This window comes from Lycium barbarum, chromosome 12, assembly GCF_019175385.1.
Source record: "Lycium barbarum isolate Lr01 chromosome 12, ASM1917538v2, whole genome shotgun sequence".
In the NCBI taxonomy this organism is placed as follows: domain Eukaryota; kingdom Viridiplantae; phylum Streptophyta; class Magnoliopsida; order Solanales; family Solanaceae; genus Lycium; species Lycium barbarum.
The window spans coordinates 24,317,657-24,339,927 of record NC_083348.1 but is presented as its reverse complement, the minus strand read 5'-3'; positions in this window follow the sequence as shown (position 1 = coordinate 24,339,927).

Sequence of the window (22,271 nt, the reverse complement as noted above, 5' to 3'; positions counted from 1 at the left end):
TGTGCTTCACACTCTTGATTTTGGTTGGTTTGATGAAGTTGATCATCAATTTCCATTGGTTTCTTGTGAATGAAGAGTGGAGAATATTCTAGAGAGTTCTTGACTTGTGGAGAATGAAAAATGAAAATGAAATAAATGAACTTGGGTCTCTTATTTAAAACTTGAAATCTGTCCCGATGTCAATATACGGACAATTATACGGTCCGTATAATTGACCGTAAAACTGCTCCAATGACCATCCCACTCTGTGTTAATTTGACGGCACATTATACGGGCCGTAGAATTTTATACGGTCCGTATAGGTGACCGTTAAATTAACCCTTCAGCAACTTCATTCTGTGACACTTTTACGGTCCATTATACGTGCCGTATAAAATTATACGATCCGTGTGATCGACCGCATAACCCACCTTTTCATTGATCTTTCTCTTCTCACTTCATTTGATCTCCGATCCTTATGGAACCTTCTTGACACTTGTTTAGCACTTCATTAACAATCTAAGGGTCGTTATAAATCTTCTCCAAAATGTTTTAAAATCTCATTAATTCGATACTCGGAATTCTTGCCCGACACACAACATACAACCTGCTTTCCTTAACAACTTTCTTCCCTTACCTTAAATTTCTTTGAAATCTCGATTAGGGTCATCAAATGCTATTTTTTACTTATCCAAACATCTTATACGTCATACACTTCGTTGAACTATTCACTGTATACTGAGGGGAAATATTTCGAGGTGTAACAGTAATAATCCTCCTAGCTTTGATGCTCAATCTTCACTTGTTGGCAATTTGGGCATTGAGTAACAAATTCTGCTATATCTTTCTTCATTCCATCCCACCAATACATTAACATAAGATCATGGTACATCTTTGTTGCTCTTGGGTGGATAGAATAACGAGAGTGATGAGCTTCTTCCAGAATCTGACAACGTAATCCCACAACGTCTGGAACACATAACCTGCCTCGGTACCTGAGAATCCCATCTACCGAAATCTCGAATGGTGACTTCTCTTTCTGAGGAAGTGTATCTCTATAGTGACTCAACTGGGGATCTTCATATTGGCACCTTTTTACTTCCATGTCCAGGAATGAAACAGATGGATTATTAACAACAATTCTTGCATTGCCCGAGTCCATTAAGCGGACTCCTAGGTTAACTAACTGGTGGAGCTCACGAATAATTCTTTCTTCTCCGGCTGAACATCACATAAACTGCCCATGGATTTGCGGCTAAGAGCATGGGCCACCATATTCGCCTTTCCAGAATGATATAAAATACTCACATGGTAGTCCTTTGGTAACTCCAACCATCGTCTTTGCCGCAAATTCAACTCTTTCAGCTTGAAAATATATTGGAGACTCTTGTGATCTGTATAAATATCCACATGAACACCATACAAATAATGTCTCCACATCTTCAAAGCATGAATAACTGCAGCCATCAAGATCATGGGTTGGATAATTCTTTTCATGTTTCTGCAGTTGCCTGGAAGCATAGGCAATAAATTTACACTGCATTAACACTCAGCCTAACCCAACACTGGAGGCATCAGAATAAACAACATAACCCTCAGATCCTTCTGGAAGTGTCAAGACTAGGGCTGAAGTTAGTCTATCTTTCCATTCTTGGAAGCTACGCTCACAAGCATCAGTCCACTGAAATTTTACTGACTTCTGCGCTAACTTCATCAATGCTGCTGAAATAGAAGAAAACCCCTCTACAAATCTTCTGTAGTAACCTGACAATCCTAGAAAGCTTCGAACCTTTGTAGGCGTTGTAGGACTTGGCCAAGTCTTCACAGCCTCAATCTTTTGATTGTCTACGTTGAATACCAGCAGTTGAGATAATATGGCCCAAAAAAGCTACTGACTTCAAGCAGAACTCACATTTTCAAAATTTTGCGTACATTTCACGAGCCTGAAGAATTCTGAGGACAATACGTTAGTGGTCTGCATGCTCTGTTTCTGATCAAGAATATACAAAAATATCATCGATGAATACGATAACAAATAAATCTAGAAAGGGCCTGAATACATTATTCATCAAATTCAAAAAAACTATCGGTGCATTAGTTAACCTAAGCGACATCACCCAAAATTCATAATGGCCATATCTAGTTCTGAAAGCTATTTTAGGAATATCTTCTTCTCTAACTCTCACTTGATGGTACCCCGACCTCGGATCAATCTTGGAAAACCACTTAGCACCTTGTAGTTGATCAAACAAATCATCAACTCTCGGAAGTGGATATTTATTCTTTATTATCACCTTATTCAACTGCCTATAGTAGATGCACATTCGTAGGGAGCCATCTTTCTTTCTTACGAACAAGACAGATGCTCCCCATGTTGATGAGTTGGGCCTAATAAATCCCTTCTTGGGCAAATCCTTTAGTTGTGCCATTAGCTTTTTAAATTCTGTAGGAACCATTTTGTAAGGAGGTATAGATAAAGGCTCGGTGTCCGGCATCACATCAATAGTAAAGTAAATTTTTCGTTCCGATGGAAGACCTGGAAGTTCATCTGGAAATACATCCGGAAACTCATTTAGTACCGGGACGGATTGAAAAGTCGGCGGCTGTACTCCGATGTCACGAACTCGGACTAGATGATAGATATAGCCTTTAACGATCATCTTTCTTGCCTTAAGGCAGGAAATAAACCTACCTCCTAGGGATGCTGTGTTACCCCCTTCCATTTAAGCAATGGTTCGCCTAGAAATTGGAACCGAACTATTTTCATTCTACAATCCACGTTAGCATAACAAGAGGCCAACCAATCCATGTCCATAATCACATCAAAATCCAACATTTCTTGTTCAATCAAATCAACTGTAGTATGGCGATCACATACCACAACCACACAATTTCTGTATACTTGTCTAGCTATTATCGGATCACCAACAGGAGTTGATACCTCAAAAGGTTTTATTGGCTCGAGACTCACCCCGATACGACCAACAACATAGGGAGTAATATACGACAAGGTAGAACCCGGATCAATCAATGCATAGACATCATGGAAAATATGGATAGTATACCTGTAACCATATCAGGGTAAGACTCAAGATCCTATCGTCTGGCTAAAGCATAAATACGGGGCTGCTGAGGACCACTCGAACTAGACGCTACCCATCTGCCTCTACCACGACCTGCTGAAGCCTGAGGAGTCTGCCCTACGGGACGCACGGACGAAGAAGAACCTGCTACTAATTTCACAAGCTGAGCCCCAACTCTACCACCCATCGATGGGCAATCACACATCATATGCCCAACCTGACCACAAGCATAACAAGCGTCTGATCCTTGGCGACACGGACCCAAATGTAACTTTCTGCACTGGCTGCATCGTGTAACCAGTGGTATCCTCTGACTAGGATCACCTCCACACTGGGGACTTAGGACCCTTGAACTCTGACCTAGACCAGAATAAATGGGGCGATCAAATCTCCTGCCCTCAAACCGATGAGGTACACCAGTCGTAGACTGACCTGAATATCTGGAATAAGACTACCTCTGACCCCCTCTATACTCACTACTGGCACCGGCAGATCTGGCCCTTTTGCTCTGCCCTCTATCAATATCACGCTCACCTCGGGGTAGTTGCTGTTGTTCTTCTAGATTCTGGGCGTAGGCCTAAATACTGGAGATATCTATCCCATCCTGAAGTGAAGCTGTCAAACAGTCCTTAAACAAATATGGCCCTAAGCCACTCACAAATCTATGCACCCGATCTCCCATATCCGTTACCATGGTCGGAGCATACCGGGCCAATGAATTGAAATGGAGACTATACTCCTGAGCAGTCATATTCCCTTGCTTTAAATTCAAGAACCCATCAGCTCGAGCCCGACGGACCTCGTATGGCAAATAATGACGGATGAAAGCATTTACGAACTCTTGCCAAACCGGGGGAGGTGTATTTTCCCCTCTTGAAGAAATCCAATTATTATACCAAAGAATCGCCACCTCAGGAAGTGTATAAGATGCCAGCTCCACGGACTCCGTATCGGAAGCATGGATAATCCTTAGCGTCCTCAACATCTCATCTATAAATCCCTGTGGGTCGTCATCAAGCTTTGACCCAAAAAATTTTGGCAGGTTCAAACTCATAAAATCACGGGCTCTGGCACTAGTTGCTCTATCATCCGGACTCGTACTCTGTCGTTGGGCCTGCGCAGCCACTAACCGAGTCAATAGTTGAATAGCCTCAGTCATCTGCTAACCCGAAGCACTTGGTGGAGGACCTGGAGGTACCAGAGGGGGAGTTGAAGCCCCTTCATGCTCCTCTAAAACAGGCGGAGTGTGAGAGGTATGAGATAGAGCCTCATTATGGGACTCGCCCTCCTCTACCTATATCGATGGCTCCTATTCAACCCGTCATCCTGCCGTAGTCTTGCCTTTCTGTGCGTTGTTTCTTTTCTCTTTACCGGAATCGCTGAAATCATAGCGCACGCAAAAGGAAATGTCATAACATAGCTCTACCGCATGACCTGTGAAGAAGAAAGACGGTCATTATTCCTAAATGCCCCGCACCGTCTTATTTAAAAATATTGCACGCTTCACACACATAAACATGACTCTACTGGACACGGCTCGTAGACACACCCTAGGACGGAACTGCTCTGATACCACTTTTGTCACGACCCAACTAGGGGCCATGACGGGTACCCGGAGTTGAAAACCAAGCACCACTTATCATGCTATCTATCACTTAACGTGGACACACATCATTCTCAACACGAGACTAATCATGAAACAACCTCTAAAATTTCCCAAAACATGTCTATAACATAGGCCCATAAGGCTACAAAAATGATGTACAAGATATACACTGAAGAAGTCTCATAACATCTACAACCCATAGATAAGTATCTACGAGCCTCTAATTGGAATACTTAAATCATAAGGACTGGACAGCGCCCAGCCGTGCCCCAAATATGTACACAAAAGAATATACCAATAGGCTGCACCTCTGGAGTAGTGGGGTGCTCCTGTATAACTGCTGAGTAAGCTCCTGTACCTGTGGGCATGAACACAGCGTCCATAAAGAAAAAGACGTCAGTATGAACAATATACTGAGTATGTAAGGCATGTATGGTAAAATAATAAGGAAATATAGAAAGCATAAGAAGATAAGATAACTGTAACTGCCTGCCTCTTGAGGCGGGATTATGCATGCCCACTATTATCTTTAAAACATATTACACATGAATACATAACCTGTCTGAATCAATAACATCCTTAGCCCGCGTCTGGTCCTCCCGCGTCCGGGGTAAACATCTCACGCGGCCCACTAGTGGTGTGATGCCCGGCCAAATAGGCACCGTGTAATCATACATATATACTTATCATGAAGTATGCATAAGAGCTCAATTAAAAGCGGTACTCTATCGGAGTGACGTAAGGTCGGCAACCTCCGATTATGTTATGGAACAATCATCATCACTATGCCTTGCCTTGAAAGAACTAATATCATAAGGTGATCTAAGAATTAACATCAATGAAATCATAAACATAGGACTATCCATCTCATGCAAGCATCATCATCATCATCATTATCATAGAATATATCTCATCTCTATTTCATAAGGGGCACTTAAGGATCTTTAACTTTTATCGTTAAAGATGTGAGAAGGTCATAGGAATATCGGGAATAAATCAGAATGTAAGAGTCATGCCTTTGAAAGAAGGGAAATAGCCTCACATACCTGTGTATCTCTTTAACTCTATCATCTAATTGTTCTCCCTTTCAAGCTCGCGCCTCTACCTTCAAGAGAATTTGTACTAAGATTAGACAACCGGAAACATACTTAAGCTCAAGCTAAAGCAACTAAGAGTTAATGAAAATTTGGCGACATTTCCTATGTTTCGGTATCTTCTTCCATAAAATAAGGCAACTCCTAAACATCAATAAGGACATCCAGAATATCACAATCAATAGGCTCTTCAAGGTAAATATTGCTTACTTCTCAATCCCGCCTTCAAACTCATCTACAACAACAACTATAATACAACACCCTATTCCTTCTCATATATTACTTCTTTAACATCATTCGTATTATTCCCCATAAGATTGTACTCCTAACATGTCAAGAACTATAATTCAAGTCAAGTCACTACTCAAGAATATCACTATTTCCATATTTGCACTCTATATTCTTCTTCCTTCCATAATTCAAGTCTTTCAACCACTCAATATTCTCAATAAAATGAATTGAACATAAAACTCACCTTTGAATATGTAGGAATGGACTTTGGATGACAATACTTCCCTTGGAGAAAAACCCCACTTCAATACAAAAGGACTTCTTGATCTCCACAAACCATAGTGAGCATCCACACACATGATTTTACTAATTCTTGGTGTTTAACCCTTGATTTCCCTTGGATATATCATAATATGATGTGGGGAATATTCTAGAGCTTTCAAGACTTAGAGAGAAAATGGAATCTGAAAATTTAGAGCATGACTTGTCTATTTATAGCTGAAACTGGAAGGTTCCAGAGAAGAGGTTTGACGAGCGGGTCGATGACCCATCGACGTGTCGACGTCCTGTTGACTTGCTCCGTCGACTCCCACCTGCAAATGTCTGATTGCAGAAACACAGGGACGGTACACGTCGATGGTCCGTCGACTTGTCGACGGCCCGTCGATAGTGACTGGTGTCTGCAGACTTTTCCTGATTTAGTTCAGATTTCGTCAATTTGATCCATTCAACTTATAGTCCTGTAAATTACCAGGAATACCTGTTGGTATACTTGTACACGGGATAATACACTCCCTGTCTTAACTTTCTCTAACGAGCTCTCTTCTCTCTCCTCAAGAATCTTTGGAATCTTAATTAAAGCCATTAAGTATCCTTTCGTACTTGTAGGGTCACCATAAAAATCATAGCTTGCGTTAGTCTATCTACCGCGCCACAACCTGAAATTCTGAGGTGTAACAATGTAGTAGAGCCCATTCTGGACGATGTCATCAGGGTTCTGATGCATGTTATACATGTGGAGCTTTAGGTCACTATATGAGGGATGGCCCAATGAATGATAGAGGTGTTATGGCTCGGCCCACTGAATCAGTACCAGCTTCAGCTCCCTCGGTACACTTCCCAGAACAAGGCCCTCAGACTTCAGTTAACAGAGGCAGAGGTAGAGGTGGAGCGTCTTGCTCTGGCGGAGGTCAGAACCGCATATATGCTTTGACTAGGCATCAGAATCAAGAGTAGCTACCCTATGTTGATACAGGTATAATTAAAATTTATGTGTGGCTAAACAGTTATTAATACTTATGGTAGACGGTGCAGTATTATGTATTTTAGCTTGCTGCATCATAGGTTGGTAGTATTATAGTTACCGAGGAAACCCTGCAGAAATTTCTATAGAGATCCCTAAGAGTTTAACATTCGAGGACAAATGTTTTTAAAGTGAGGGAGGATGTTACACCCCGTAGTTTTATATGTTGAGATTCGAGTTGCCTTTCAAGAGGTATGTAAGGATATATGTGCTTATCTTATGGTTGTGAGGGTTTAAGTTCATATATTAGGCTATGGAAGCATCGAAGGACAAGTGATTTAAGGAAATTAAGTTTGTTGGAACTGTGGAGAAAATATGAAGGGCAATTTTAGCCCAACTTGGAGAAAGAATATCTCTTAGTATATGTGAAGTATTGAAGCAAAGTAAAAGCCTAAAGTGAAGTTCATGAAGTGTAGTTTCCAACACAACAAACCGCGTGTCAATCCGATGTCGGAAGAGAGAATTATGAGCATTTTAAGATGGGCTGTCAGAGCAGGGAATTAACCCTGCGCGAACACGCTAGAAGGTGGCGCGAACATGCCAGAAGTGTTATATCCCGCATTTTTCGCATTCGGATAATTTAAGGTAATTGCGGGAGATTAAGAGCAAGATATAATTTTGATCTTGTTTGTTGTACAAGTTGCTTATGAAAAATTTAGAAGCGGAATTAATGAGGAAGGTCAAGGGCATAAAGGGAAATTCGCAATATGACTCGTGGGAATATGGAGGAAAGACGAAGGGCAAATTTGGAATTCGGAAAAATTGTTTTCATGAATTACAAGAATTAGCCAAAATAATTGGGCTTGAAAAATTTGCAAGAAAGCCAAAGGCCCAACCGGCCATAGGGCATGGGCTAGGCCCAAGTTAAATTAATTCATGGAAATTAAATAGATGACTAAGTCATCTTTTGCTAGCATTCTCTAGAAATTTCAAGATCAAGCAAGAACAAGAGAAATAGGAGAAAAACAACTAGGGCCTTTCGGCCAAGAGAAAATTCCCAAGAAACATTTGCAAAAATTCTCCAAAAATCATTTTCTACCAAGTAAAGGGTGCTTGACAAGGTGGAGTTGTTGTTGGAGCAAGAAAGATTCACAATCATTCAAGTTACCAAGTTGTGGTCAAGTGAGAAGTTGAAGAAGAAAGGTGAACTCTAATCTTGTTTTATGTGTTATACATGGTTTATGTGTTGTAGTATGCTAAAATAGATGAAATTCATGAAGGAGAGAAATATAGTACATGGCCGTGCATGCATATTTATGTGTAGGAGTCATGCTTCAATTATTTTAATTAGTGTTTGGTTGTTATTGTTGTGAATGATATGTGGAAATTGGAGGTTGAATGAGTTTGGAGAGATTGTAGTGGTGTGTACATGTTGGAGCCGTGTGTGTGTGCATGGTGTATGTGGCCGTGTATATGGCATATGTAACCATGTATATGTGTTGAATTATTGAGAAATAATGAGCAAGTTATATTTAATATTTTAGTTGTTGTGTTGTAGATTTCACATTTGTAAGTGAAGACTTGATAAGTTGGTGAAGCATTGGCAATTGGAAGATTGTGTATATTGAAAAAAAATAATGTTCTTGCATGGATAGCATGTAATGATATTAGCATGATGTGGATGGAATATATATTGTAAGGTTGCTATGGTGTTCATTGAAGTCGGAAGGTTTTGAAGAAAGTAGTAAATTGAGATCGTGCATATTGAATGGAATATGTGAATTGCTAGTATGATTGTTGAATTATGTTAATAGTTTGGCCGGGTTTGAATTCCCGGATTGTGATTGATGAGAATTTGGTTGTGTTGAATATTGAGGATGGTGTATTTACAGAGGAAATGCTGCCGAAATTTCGGTAGCCAAGTGTTTCCTTAAGATTCTAACTCTAAGAATCCTAATAAGAGTTTTGGTAAACATGACCAATTTGCAGATTTTGACGAGATTGCGACGTGAATTCGGAATAGCAAAAGAAGCGGAAAGAGGTATGTAAGGCTTCACCCTTCTTTCTATGGCATGTCTTAGTTGTAATGAGTTGGGTACGAGCCTCGGGGACAACCCGGTTCCCCGGAATCCGCACCTAAAGTTTTCTACCTTTTGTTCAATAGAATTGAACTAGAAAGTGTTCCAATTGTTGGAAAAACCTCCTACACCCTTGTAACTTGTATAAATGGGACCCGATTACCATAAGACCCTCACAAGTAACGCTATAACGCGTAACATACGTAAATCGTATACGCTACCTCATCCGGCCCGAGGTGGGCCCGTTACTCTCGGATTCCCCTATAGTCTTGGTTGACTTACTTAAGGTGAATTCAAAGGGGACCTTTGATCCCGATCTTGTCACCGAATGATAAAGTACTATGACTACTCTAACAAGAGTGTTTCTACGGGATAATGATAACGACAATGTCAGACAAGAGAATGCGCTTGATAAGTACTACCGGAACGATCCTATGACTGAGATTTCTAAGCTAAGGATCCAATGTGAATATGAATTGATAAACTAATTTTCTAAATCGTATTTATATCTTCTAGTTATAACTTTATTTTCTAAGACTCCAAATCCTATGACTGTCATCTATAATGCCCACGATTTCATTCTACCGTTACTGTAACACTATACTCCGTTGATAGTCTCGCCTTAAAATTACTTGTTCCTTCAAGGTTAGACAAAGCTATCACTAGCATTCCGTAGTGTAATCGGAGATCGCCGACCTTATGTCACTCCGATGAATACGTGATTTTCCTTGGCTCTCTCGTGTGATTATATGATATATGTATATAAAATGGGTATATGTGTATGGATATGTATATATATATAAGATAAAGTAAATTGTATATAAGAAATGTATATGTATGCGTGTATGGGGAAAACGGAAGGGCCACTGTTATATCACCACCTGATTCAGCTGGATTCCATCCTGGACGCGGGATGCCCGGATGCGAGATATGGGAAGAGCCGTACGCGGCGACTGTATACATATATGTATGATGTATGATACATATGTAATGTAATGTGTTGGGTCACCGTTGGGGAGGGGGTTGGGAGAGCCGATGTATTCGGCGTCTGTAAATGTGAATGAAAGATACCGTTATTGAAACGTACTGTTTTCTGCACACGAGAATAAGAAATATAAAAATGTTGACTCCTATGCCCATGAAAAGAAACGTTTCAAAGATGAAAAGAGAAGCCTACATGACAGCCGGCCTAAAGAGGGGCCTTCCTATGTACAGGTTACGTTCTTGCCTCGTTATACGCCCTATGGCTCCGTGATATTATTATTGATTGTACTCTATGTTACTGCTTGCATTGTTTTCCATGCCTTACATACTCGCTACATTATTCGTACTGACGTCCCTTCTTGTGGACGCTGCGTTTCATGCCGCGCAGGTCAGCAGACGGGTGGACTTGATTCTTAGAAGCCTTACCAGCAGTGTTGACAGCGCTCTAATTGTTCCGGAGCCTCATATCATTGGTACTATTTTGTGTATGTATTTTCGGCGCGACAGTAGTCGGCCCTTTCTATGTATAAAGGTACTATGTCTAGAGGCTCGTAGACAAATATACACAGTCAGCTATGTACAGTTAAACGTATTGTATTTTGAATGGTTCGCGTCCCGGTGTAACGCGATATTAGAAAGTTTACTGCTAATGTTAATGAAAAAAAAAATGTGCCACTGTTCATACAGGATAGCGAATGGGTGCTCGGTACAAGTATCGGGTACTCGTCACGGCCCCTAGTCGGTCGTGACAGGAGTGGTATCAGAGCAGTTCGGTCCTAGGGTTTGTCTACGAGCCGTGTCCAGTAGAGTCTTGTCTATGGGTGTGTAGCGCGCCATACTTATAGACAGGAGGCTACGGGGCATTTAGGAAATGTGACCTTCTTTGTATTCTGAAATCGTGCGATAGAGCTATGTTACCAGGCTTCCATGCTCCTTTTCTAAAACCGATGTTATGGTTTCAGTAATGCCGCCGAAGAGAAAGGCTACGACGGCCGAGAAAGCCAAGGGGGTGGCGGCCCGCAGAGTTGAACGGGAGCTAGACGAAGAAGAATCTCACAATGAAGCTCCCCCTCAGACTGTTCCTATTCCCCCTACACTGGCGGAGCAGGGAAGAGCTCCATCTCCAGCCCCCGCACCTCCAGTTCCGCCGCCAGCAGTTCCGGGCCAGCAAGTGGCAGAGGCCATCCAGTTACTGACCCAGTTAGTCGCCACACAGGCTCAGCGGCGAGATGCAGATCCGGGAGATAGGGCGGTAAGTGCAAGAGCCCGTGACTTCATTACCCTGAAGCCGCCAGAGTTTTATGGGTCAAAACCAGAGGAAGACCCGCAGAGCTTTATAGATGAAATGTTGAGGACTCTGGGGATAATGCATGCTTCAGATACAGAGTCAGTAGAATTGGCATCGTATAGGTTGCGGGATGTAGCAGTATTGTGGTATAACAGTTGGATATCCTCTAGGGGAGTAAATGCCCCTCCCCCGGTCTGGCAGGAGTTTACGGAGGCATTTCTACGACATTTCTTACTGCCAGAGGTTCGACGAGCTCGAGCCGATATGTTCCTGAACCTTAGACAGGGAAATATGAGTGTTCGGGAATACAGTCTTCGTTTCAACTCGCTAGCCAGGTATGCCCCCGCCCTGATAGCTGATAGGGGAGACCATATGCACCGGTTTGTAAGTGGGCTAGGGCCACATTTGGTTAAGGAGTGTTTGACGGCCTCACTCCAGGACGGGATGACTATTACCCGCATCCAGGCCCATGCCCAAAATCTGGAAGAGCAGTATCAGACACGGAGAGAGGAGAGCTATCCAGATAGGGGTTCCAGAAAAAAAGGCAGATTTTCCAGGGGTAGGAGCGAGTATAGAGGGGGGCAGGCACAAGAGCAATCTGGGTATTCGGGCCAACCAGCGGCCAGTGCACCTCCTCGATTTGCGGAATGGGGATTTGACCGACCTACCAATTCAGGAACAGGACAAGGCTCTAAGGCTTCAAGACTCTGGTACAGAGCCGATTCTAGCAGGACGGGGCTTCCCCCACCACGATGTGCTCGGTGTGGCAAGCCACACTCTGGGCAGTGCTACCTAGACATCGGTGGTTGTTTTGCCTGTGGTCGGACTGACCAATTTGTACGTGATTGCCCACTAAAGGATGGAGGAGGCCAAACTCAGCCAGCCGGATCAGCGATCGGTTTGTCGTCGACCGTGCGCCCTCGTGGACAGACTTCTCAGGCTCCAGCGGGCCGCGGCCGAGGTAGAGGAGGAGCACCTAGTTCAGCCGGTCCTCCGCACCGCCTATATGCACTGACAGGCCGACAGGACCCTGAACCTTCCGCAGACGCGGCCACAGGTACTTTTTCAATATTTTCTATGATAAGCGTGTGTTAATTAACCCAGATTTTATTTTACCCTATACTGTCCTCTGTATTACTGAACATATTGAGAATTCGGGAATTTGGACGAAAAGTGGCCATACGCACAGGTAAAAGGCGAATACTGGAAATTGCGAAGGTCAGAACTGTAAATAAAGGAAAATACGTGTTACGCGGACATTTCGAAACTACCGAGACCCCAACTTGCCCCATTTTATATGATATAGGTAGTACGGGAAAGCGGAGGTAAAAATACTAATACCGAGACACTGAAATGCATTGAAGTTTCAAGGTTAAGCGTGCTCAGGTGGGAGTAATTTCATGATGGGTGACCCCCTGGGAAATATGCTGAAAATTTCATAAATGTGGGAACAAGAGACGACTGTGAAATTGGGTAGTCTAATGTAAATTAGAGTGTGTGGAGTGGTCAGGAACCCTATAGAAGCCATGTAGGCGGAGATGGACTAGGCTAGCAGAAGAGGCGGACATGTTAGACCTGAAATGGACTATGACTATTCAAGAACGAACAAGAGGGACTTGTTAACGCAGAGCCAGCATTTGGAGTTAAATCAATTGGCCTATGATTTGAAGGCAACCTAAGCTCCTAGAATGGATATGTTAAGCGATATGTGAGATATCTACAGAGGAGACCTCCCCGAAGTGTTACGGTACACTATGAGGCTAGTTTAACATTCGAGGACGAATGTTCTAAAGGAGGGGAGGATGTTATATCCCGCATTTTTCGTATTAAGATAATTTAAGGTAATTGCGGGAGATTAAGAGCAAGATATAATTTTGATCTTGTTTGGTGTACAAGTTGCTTATGAAAAATTTAGAAGCGGAATTAATGAGGAAGGTCAAGGGCATAAAGGGAAATTCGCAATATGACTCGTGGGAATATGGAGGAAAGACGAAGGGCAAATTTGGAATTCGGAAAAATTGTTTTCATGAATTACAAGAATTAGCCAAAATAATTGGGCTTGAAAAATTTGCAAGAAAGCCAAAGGCCCAACCGGCCATAGGGCATGGGCTAGGCCCAAGTTAAATTAATTCATGGAAATTAAATAGATGACTAAGTCATCTTTTGCTAGCATTCTCTAGAAATTTCAAGATCAAGCAAGAACAAGAGAAAGAAGAGAAAAACAACTAGGGCCTTTCGGCCAAGAGAAAATTCCCAAGAAAAATTTGCAAAAATTCTCCAAAATTCATTTTCTACCAAGTAAAGGGTGCTTGACAAGGTGGAGTTGTTTTTGTAGCAAGAAAGATTCATAATCATTCAAGTTACCAAGTTGTGGTCAAGTGAGAAGTTGAAGAAGAAAGGTGAACTCTAATCTTGTTTTATGTGTTATACATGGTTTATATGTGTTGTAGTATGCTAAAATAGATGAAATTCATGAAGGAGAGAAATATAGTACATGGCCGTGCATACATATTTATGTGTAGGAGTCATGCTTCAATTATTTTAATTAGTGTTTGGTTGTTATTGTTGTGAATGATATGTGGAAATTGGAAGTTGAATGAGTTTGGAGAGATTGTAGTGGTGTGTACATGTTGGAGCCGTGTGTGTGTGCATGGTGTATGTGGCAGTGTATATGGCATATGTAACCATGTATATGTGTTGAATTATTGAGAAATAATGAGCAAGTTATATTTAATATTTTAGTTGTTGTGTTGTAGATTTCACATTTGTAAGTGAAGACTTGATAAGTTGGTGAAGCATTGGCAATTGGAAGATTGTGTATATTGAAAAAAAATAATGTTCTTGCATGGATAGCATGTAATGATATTAGCATGATGTTGATGGAATATATATTGTAAGGTTGCTATGGTGTTCATTGAAGTCGGAAGGTTTTGAAGAAAGTAGTAAATTGAGATCATGCATATTGAATGGAATATGTGAATTGCTAGTGTGATTGTTGAATTATGTTAATAGTTTGGCCGGGTTTGAATTCCCAGATTGTGATTGATGAAAATTTGGTTGTGTTGAATATTGAGGATGGTGTATTTACAGAGGAAATGCTGCCGAAATTTCGGTAGCCAAGTGTTTCCTTAAGATTCTAACTCTAAGAATCGTAATAAGAGTTTTGGTAAACATGACCAATTTGCAGATTTTGACGAGATTGCGACGTGAATTCGGAATAGCAAAAGAAGCGGAAAGAGGTATGTAAGGCTTCACCCTTCTTTCTATGGCATGTCTTAGTTGTAATAAGTTGGGTACGAGCCTCGGGGACAACCCGGTTCCCCGGAATCCGCACCTAAAGTTTTCTACCTTTTGTTCAATAGAATTGAACTAGAAAGTGTGCAAATTGTTGGAAAAACCTCCTACACCCTTAGAACTTGTATAAATGGGACCCGATTACCCTAAGACCCTCACAAGTAACGCTATAACGCGTAACATACGTAAATCGTATACGCTACCTCATCCAGCCCGAGGTGGGCCCGTTACTCTCGGATTCCCCTATAGTCTTGGTTGACTTACTTAAGGTGAATTCAAAGGGGACCTTTGATCCCGATCTTGTCACCGAATGGTAAAGTACTATGAATACTATAACAAGAGTGTTTCTACGGGATAATGATAACGACAATGTCAGACAAGAGAATGCGCTTGATAAGTACGACCGGAACGATCCTATGACTGAGATTTCTAAGCTAAGGATCCAATGTAAATATGAAATTGATAAAATAATTTTCTAAATCGTATTTATATCTTCTAGTTATAACTTTATTTTCTAAGACTCCAAATCCTATGACTGTCATCTATAATGCCCACGATTTCATTCTACGGTTACTGTAACACTATTCTCCGTTGATAGTCTCGCCTTAAAATTACTTGTTCCTTCAAGGTTAGACAAAGCTATCACTAGCATTCCATAGTGTAATCGGAGATCGCCGACCTTATGTCACTCCGATGAATACGTGATTTTCCTTGGCTCTCTCGTGTGATTATATGATATATGTATATAAAATGGGTATATGTGTATGGATATGTATATATATATAAGATAAAGTAAATTATATATAAGAAATGTATATGGATGCGTGTATGGGGAAAAGGGAAGGGCCACTGTTATATCACCACCTGATTCAGCTGGATTCCATCCTGGATGCGGGATGCCCGGACACGGGATATGTGAAGAGCCGTACGCGGCGACTGTATACATATATATATGATGTATGATACATATGTAATGTAATGTGTTGGGTCACCGTTGGGGAGGGGGTTGGGAGAGCCGATGTATTCGGCGTCTGTAAATGTGAATGAAAGATACCGTTATTGAAACGTACTGTTTTCTGCACACGAGAATAAGAAATATAAAAATGTTGACTCCTATGCCCATGAAAAGAAACGTTTCAAAGATGAAAAGACAAGCCTACATGACAGCCGACCTAAAGAGGGGCCTTCCTATGTACAGGTTACGTTCTTGCCTCGTTATACGCCCTATGGCTCCGTGATATTATTTTTTATTGTACTCTATGTTACTGCTTGCATTGTTTTCCATGCCTTACATACTCGGTACATTATTCGTACTGACGTCCCTTCTTGTGGACGCTGCGTTTCATGCCGCGCAGGTCAGCAGACGGGTGGACTTGATCCTTAGAAGCCTTACCAGCAGTGTTGACAGCGCTCCAATTGTTCCGGAGCCTCATATCATTGGTACTATTTTGTGTATGTATTTTCGGCGCGACAGTACTCGGCCCTTTCTATGTATAAAGGTACTATATCTAGAGGCTCGTAGACAGATATACACAGTCAGCTATGTACAGTTAAACGTATTGTATTTTGAATGGTTCGCGTCCCGGTGTAACGCGATATTAGAAAGTTTACTGCTAATGTTAATGAAAAAAAAAATGTGCCACTGTTCATACAGGATAGCGAAGGGGTGCTCGGTACAAGTATCGGGTACTCGTCACGGCCCCTAGTCGGTCGTGACAAGAAGGTGGCGCGAACGCGCAGAGGAGAACCCAGCAACTCAGCACGAACGCGCCACAAGGCAGCGCGATCGCGCTGAGAATTTTTGAGTCAGTGCTAACCGACTCTAGGAAAGTATAAAAGGGGGTTTACCACCTTATTTGCAGACCAAACACCCCTCTAAAGTTCCCAAATATTCTGGAACTCTTCCCCAATTCCATTCACCAAATTTTACCACGAAGTAAGTGAAATCTCCAGATTAAGTCCGGACAGCATATAGTTGTGATTATAAAATCGTATTGCGATGAAACATGGCTTGGATTCAAGGTGATAATTGAAGAAATTGCAGTTCTAGTGGGTGAAAGCTATGAATCTTTCCTTATTAATACTGAATTAAGCTTAGTTACGGAGGCAAAGATATTAAATGATCGTATAATGAATTTGTTAGTTGAGAAATTTGAAAAATATCGTGTGGGGTATTTTATGGAATATATTAGTATGGATAATGGCATTGTTGATATTTGTACTATTGTTGGTTGTGGTATTACGATTTCGGGCTCGGCATATAAACAGGGGTCATGGTGCCCGAATTTCGGCAGATTTTAAATGGATATAAATTGAAGGCTTAAGACAAGTGTATGATGGTGAGCCTAACAATTGTATGAATGGTTTTGTATGTAGATTACGAGACTACGAACGATCTTAAGTAGATTGCAAGCAAGGAGGTAGGTTGGAAAGTCGGAAAGTAAGCTTCCAGGTATGTTAAGGCTAAACCCTCTTCTTTCTTATGGCATGATCCCTTTGTTGTGAACCTATATATGATATCCTCAATAACCCTATTTCTAAAATACCAAAGCTTACAGTTCCCGATGTTCTGGTGATACTATTGAGCTTTTTTCATGGCTATTGATGTTGATCTCACCTTACTATTTTTCTCCTTCAAGGTGAGATGTGTTCATGATGATGGTTCCCTAATAATAATCCTACGAGTTTAGGAACATGTTCTTAAGGAATGTTTTATAGGACATGAATAAAGTGCTAGTAGGGGATCCCAAATGAGGTATTTAATGTTCGAAGAGAGGTTTATGTTGTATCTTAAGAGTTGGTTATTGTCTAGTCAAGCGGGAAGAAGTATTACTAGCCTGAGCAGTTCTTATAAGTTTCATGTGGTTATGTATACCCTACGGGTAAAGTGATGACCATGGGAAGTGTATAGAGATTACTTGTAGAAGTTTGGTTATGATGTCGATTATAAATTACCACTGGTATACGACCAGTCGGGCAGATGTTACCACCGGGCTACGGCCAGTTGGGCAGATATGTGTTTACCACTGGTCTACGACCAGTTAGTCAGCTATGTAGTTACCATCGTGCTACGGCCGGTCGAGTAGTTACCACTGATCAGTCGGGCAGTCGCGCTCTACCATCGGGCGATAATCGGATGGGCAGTTATTACCACTGTGTTACGGTCGGTCGGGCAGTTACCACTGATCAGTTGGGCAGTTGCGCTCTACCGTTGGGCGATAATCGGACAGGCAGTTATTACCACCGTCCTATGGATGGTTAGGCAATTACCATTGATCAGTTGGCCAGATGTTACCAGGAGGATACGTAGGTCAAGATCACATTATTATTATTATACGCAGGTGTAGTTGAAGATATGAGAGTATGGATATATATATATATATGTATGTATGTGTACTGGATTCTCATTAGTGAGTTAGAAGTGCCAAGTTGACTCTTCTCTTTCTTCTTGCAGTATATATTTATTGTATTACATTTCCGCCTTATATACTCGGTACATTATTCGTACTGACGTCCTTTCTTGTAGACGTTGTGTTCATGCCCGCAGGTGTAGACAGATGGGACGGGGATCTTCCACAGTAGGCGGCTTTCAGGTACTAGTTTTGATTGGTAGGCTCCACTTCTTCCTGGAGCATTGTCGAGTCTGGGTTGTATATGTATTTTGTGTTAAGGGTATGTTAGGGGCCCTATCCCGACTTATGTACTTTAGTCATGTTCATAGAGGCTTTGCAGACAAATTCCTATGTACAGTTCAGTTATGTTTTGTTAGTGGATATGTTGACGTCGCAGGCCTATTATATATATATACATATACATGATATTATACTCATTGTTGGCCTTCTTGGCCTTATTTTGTCGTTTGATACATAGAGGATACGAGTTATCAGCTGGTTCACTCGGTTTCCGTAAGATGCTGGTTGCCAATCATGCCTCCCCAAGATTGGGGTGTGACAGTTACACCTTCGGGTATGAAGTTGGGATGGATTCTTAGGTTGTTATTGTTATTGACTATGGCTTATCGCTTTATTGTGTTCTATTGAGTTTTTGCCTTATTGTGGTTTGTTGGCTTGTCACCACGTGATTGATTTCAGAGTTGATGCTTAGTGATTGTCTTATGATTTGGAGAGCATATTTATCACGTTGACATTGTAGAAAGGGAAAGTAAGTTATGATATGGATATTGTGATTGGGATATTTGTCCATGAGTTTCACAGTTGGTTCTTATATTCTTGTTGGTGTTGCTAACATGCATACATTCATTTATACCTATATTGGGATTAGAGGCTTAGTCATCTTATCATGATTGAGATACAACTATCCATCGCGTATTGGTATTACCTTGGACAGAGGAAGACTTGTTGTTGATATTGAGAGATGTGTCCACCTGTGGCACGATTGATTTGATATGTTGTCATCATTCATTGATATCATGCATGCATTCATATCTATATAAATATTATAATCGGGCTTCACGTTTCGCAACACTGACTAGGATCGAGTTGCACGTACCGCAATAGTGACTGGGATCGGGTTGCACGTACCGCAACACAAACTAGAATCGGGTTGCACGTTTTGGAACACTGACTGGATTGGGCCGTGGGCTGCAGTAGGTATATATGCTTCGCGGGCCCCCATGGTTCTTGACTGTCGGAGCGTAGACATCATCCGTTTGAAGCATGTGTATCATTGCATTGCATTCATATTTCATTCACTCATACATTTGATCTTTGGTTGTGGTTATTTATTGTATTTGTACGGTGTTTGTGAACATTGACTTCCTGTTTGGTTACTAATTTGAGATCGCCGTGTGTCTGATTAAGTTATACTTGGGAATTAACGGATTCGAGGATTAGAGACTTCCTTCTAGGGAAAGACTTGAGGTTTTGGATAATATGTTTGGCGATACTAGAGATTTTGGTTATTCGGAGTACTTGTGGAAAACATGGCAAGACTTGGGTTTAAGTGCTTCACCATAGGTTATATCTAGATATAATTCATTGGGATTTCTTGGATATTTCGGTACTTGAGCTATTATTCTTGGATGTGTTTTTATGTCTTACACTTTATTGTGAGAATGTCTATTCTTCAGTCTCTTTCTTTATATATGTTAACTAATTGTTGTCGGCATGTGATGGCTACTCAGTACGTGTTGTTTGTACAGAGGCTACCTTGCTACGCTCCTTTTCGGGGTGTAGGGTTTGAGAAAGGCTCCGCTTCTACTTCCGAGATTGAATGCCGAAGCCTGGCTTGCGAGTATTGAGGGTGAGCATCTGATGGATCGCGGCCTGGAGACTCCTCTATCCTTGTCTTTATTTTCTTCCATTCAGACAGTTGTTTTAGCATTTGAGACAAGTATTTCCTAGATATTTACTTAGTTGCTCTTGTACTAGTCAAACCAGTTCTTTGAGAGGCTATGAGCGTTTAGGAAACTTTCAATTCTTTCTTTGCTTCGTGCTACTTCATTCGAATTGGTATCTAGTTAATTCAAATTGGTATCTGAATGTCTTTATCTTAAATTACCCATGGAGGGTGGAAACTCTTGCTTAAATTCTTATGCGAGCGGTTTCATTATGACGTGGCTTGGTATGGTATGAGATGTGCCATCCTGATTCGGACGCGTGACCAAGTTCAGTTTCTAAGTATAGCTTAAGGTTTCAGTTGTCTGGGATCGTGGTTAATACTCATTTATAGTGGGGGTTTCTTGAGAAATAAGAAAGATGGTACAAAGAGTTACATGATCTATATGTTTTCATTATTGGGTTGCCCGGAAGGGGCAAAGGTGCATTTATGGCTTAACAAGAGTGATTTATTTGATGATATGATTGGTTATGGGAAAAGATTCAACTTCATCAGCGAATATGATGGTTTGCATGGAACGGGTGTACCAATGGCAGGTCAATGATTCATCAGTGGCAAGGTAGTAAATGTCAATATGCGGGAACGAGTTTAAGTTCAGTAAGGATCATCAGATTTGGTAAAAGTATAGTGGTTGTGTGTAATAAAGAAGAGAAGTTGAGGATAAGGACATAAAGGACGACTTTTGAGGAAAACGTGTAACGAACTAAGATTTCTTAGGGTAATTTTGGTATGAGTACTTTTCGTGTTAATGGGATGGAGGCGTAAAGAAGAGGACTTGGATAGAATAATCTCCATTACTAGGAAGGGTACAATTGATATCTAACGTGCTCGTCAGGTTAAGGTTGTAATTTGTACATGGGTGGATATCATTTTCGATCGTGGAAATTTAAGTTGGGCTTCGACGCGACCATATAATAGCATTTTGGGGGTTCTTACAAGGAAGCGGTTATTGGTTCTAGATCAAAAATAAAGGTTACTTATGGAGACTTAAGATATCGGGAAGTAGTAGTCCTGGTGATTCAGTAAGGAGTATGTTCCCCGATTCGTCATGTTTAAAAAAATGATAAGGAAGTCGTGGGATCAAGATCTAGTTGATTTGAGGTTTACGCTGCGGTTATGCATGATAAAGTATATATAAAGGTTCAATGTTGAGTAGGTATGTTTGGTTATGTAGTGAGTCAGTGGTTGATTAAGGAAAGGGATCTAGTATTGAACAAGTGTGAAGTTTAGTACCCAAGGAGCTATAGAGTGTTGTATCTAATATTGGATTAGGGTTGAGAGCCTTGTACATGTGGCGTTAGTTTCAACTAGTTCTTTCTACTGCGGACACTGCTATTTAGTTGAGTGATCGAATGAAAAGGGTAAATCACATGAATAGTTAGAGGCGTTCCAGTTTGACAATTGGGACGTTCGGAATGGTAAATCAATGTTGTGGTTCAATTAATTCGAGTTATAGAGAACATTTCAGATTTGAGTTACGTGAATATGAGCAAAGGCACAAAAGGTTGAGATACGCGAGGACAATAATAGGATTGAGTGTCACGACCCGACTAGGGGCCATGACGGGAACCCGAGGCTAACCACCGTACACCACTCATTCTATTACTTATCATACTCATTATAGGTTTCTTCATTATTCTTGTGCTCATAATCATAGGAAAACCATTTTCATTTGAAACATGCTTACCTTTATATACATAAGCCCTTCGGCTATCAAAATAATATATATATATATATATATATATATATATATACAATAAGGACATTGTGAGACAATACTACCCACACATAGGTATCTACGAGCCTCTACTAGAGTACTAGACATATGGACGGGACAGGATCCCGCCGTGCCCAAATATGTACACAAAATAATAAATCAAATGGCACCTCCAAAATAATAGAGTGCTCCTGTAAATCTGTTGATAGCTTCTATGGATCTGCACCGTCTCCCTATCTACCTGTGGGCATGAACACAGCGTCCAGAGAAAACGGACGTCAGTATGAACATTGTACTGAGTATGTTAGTCATCAAC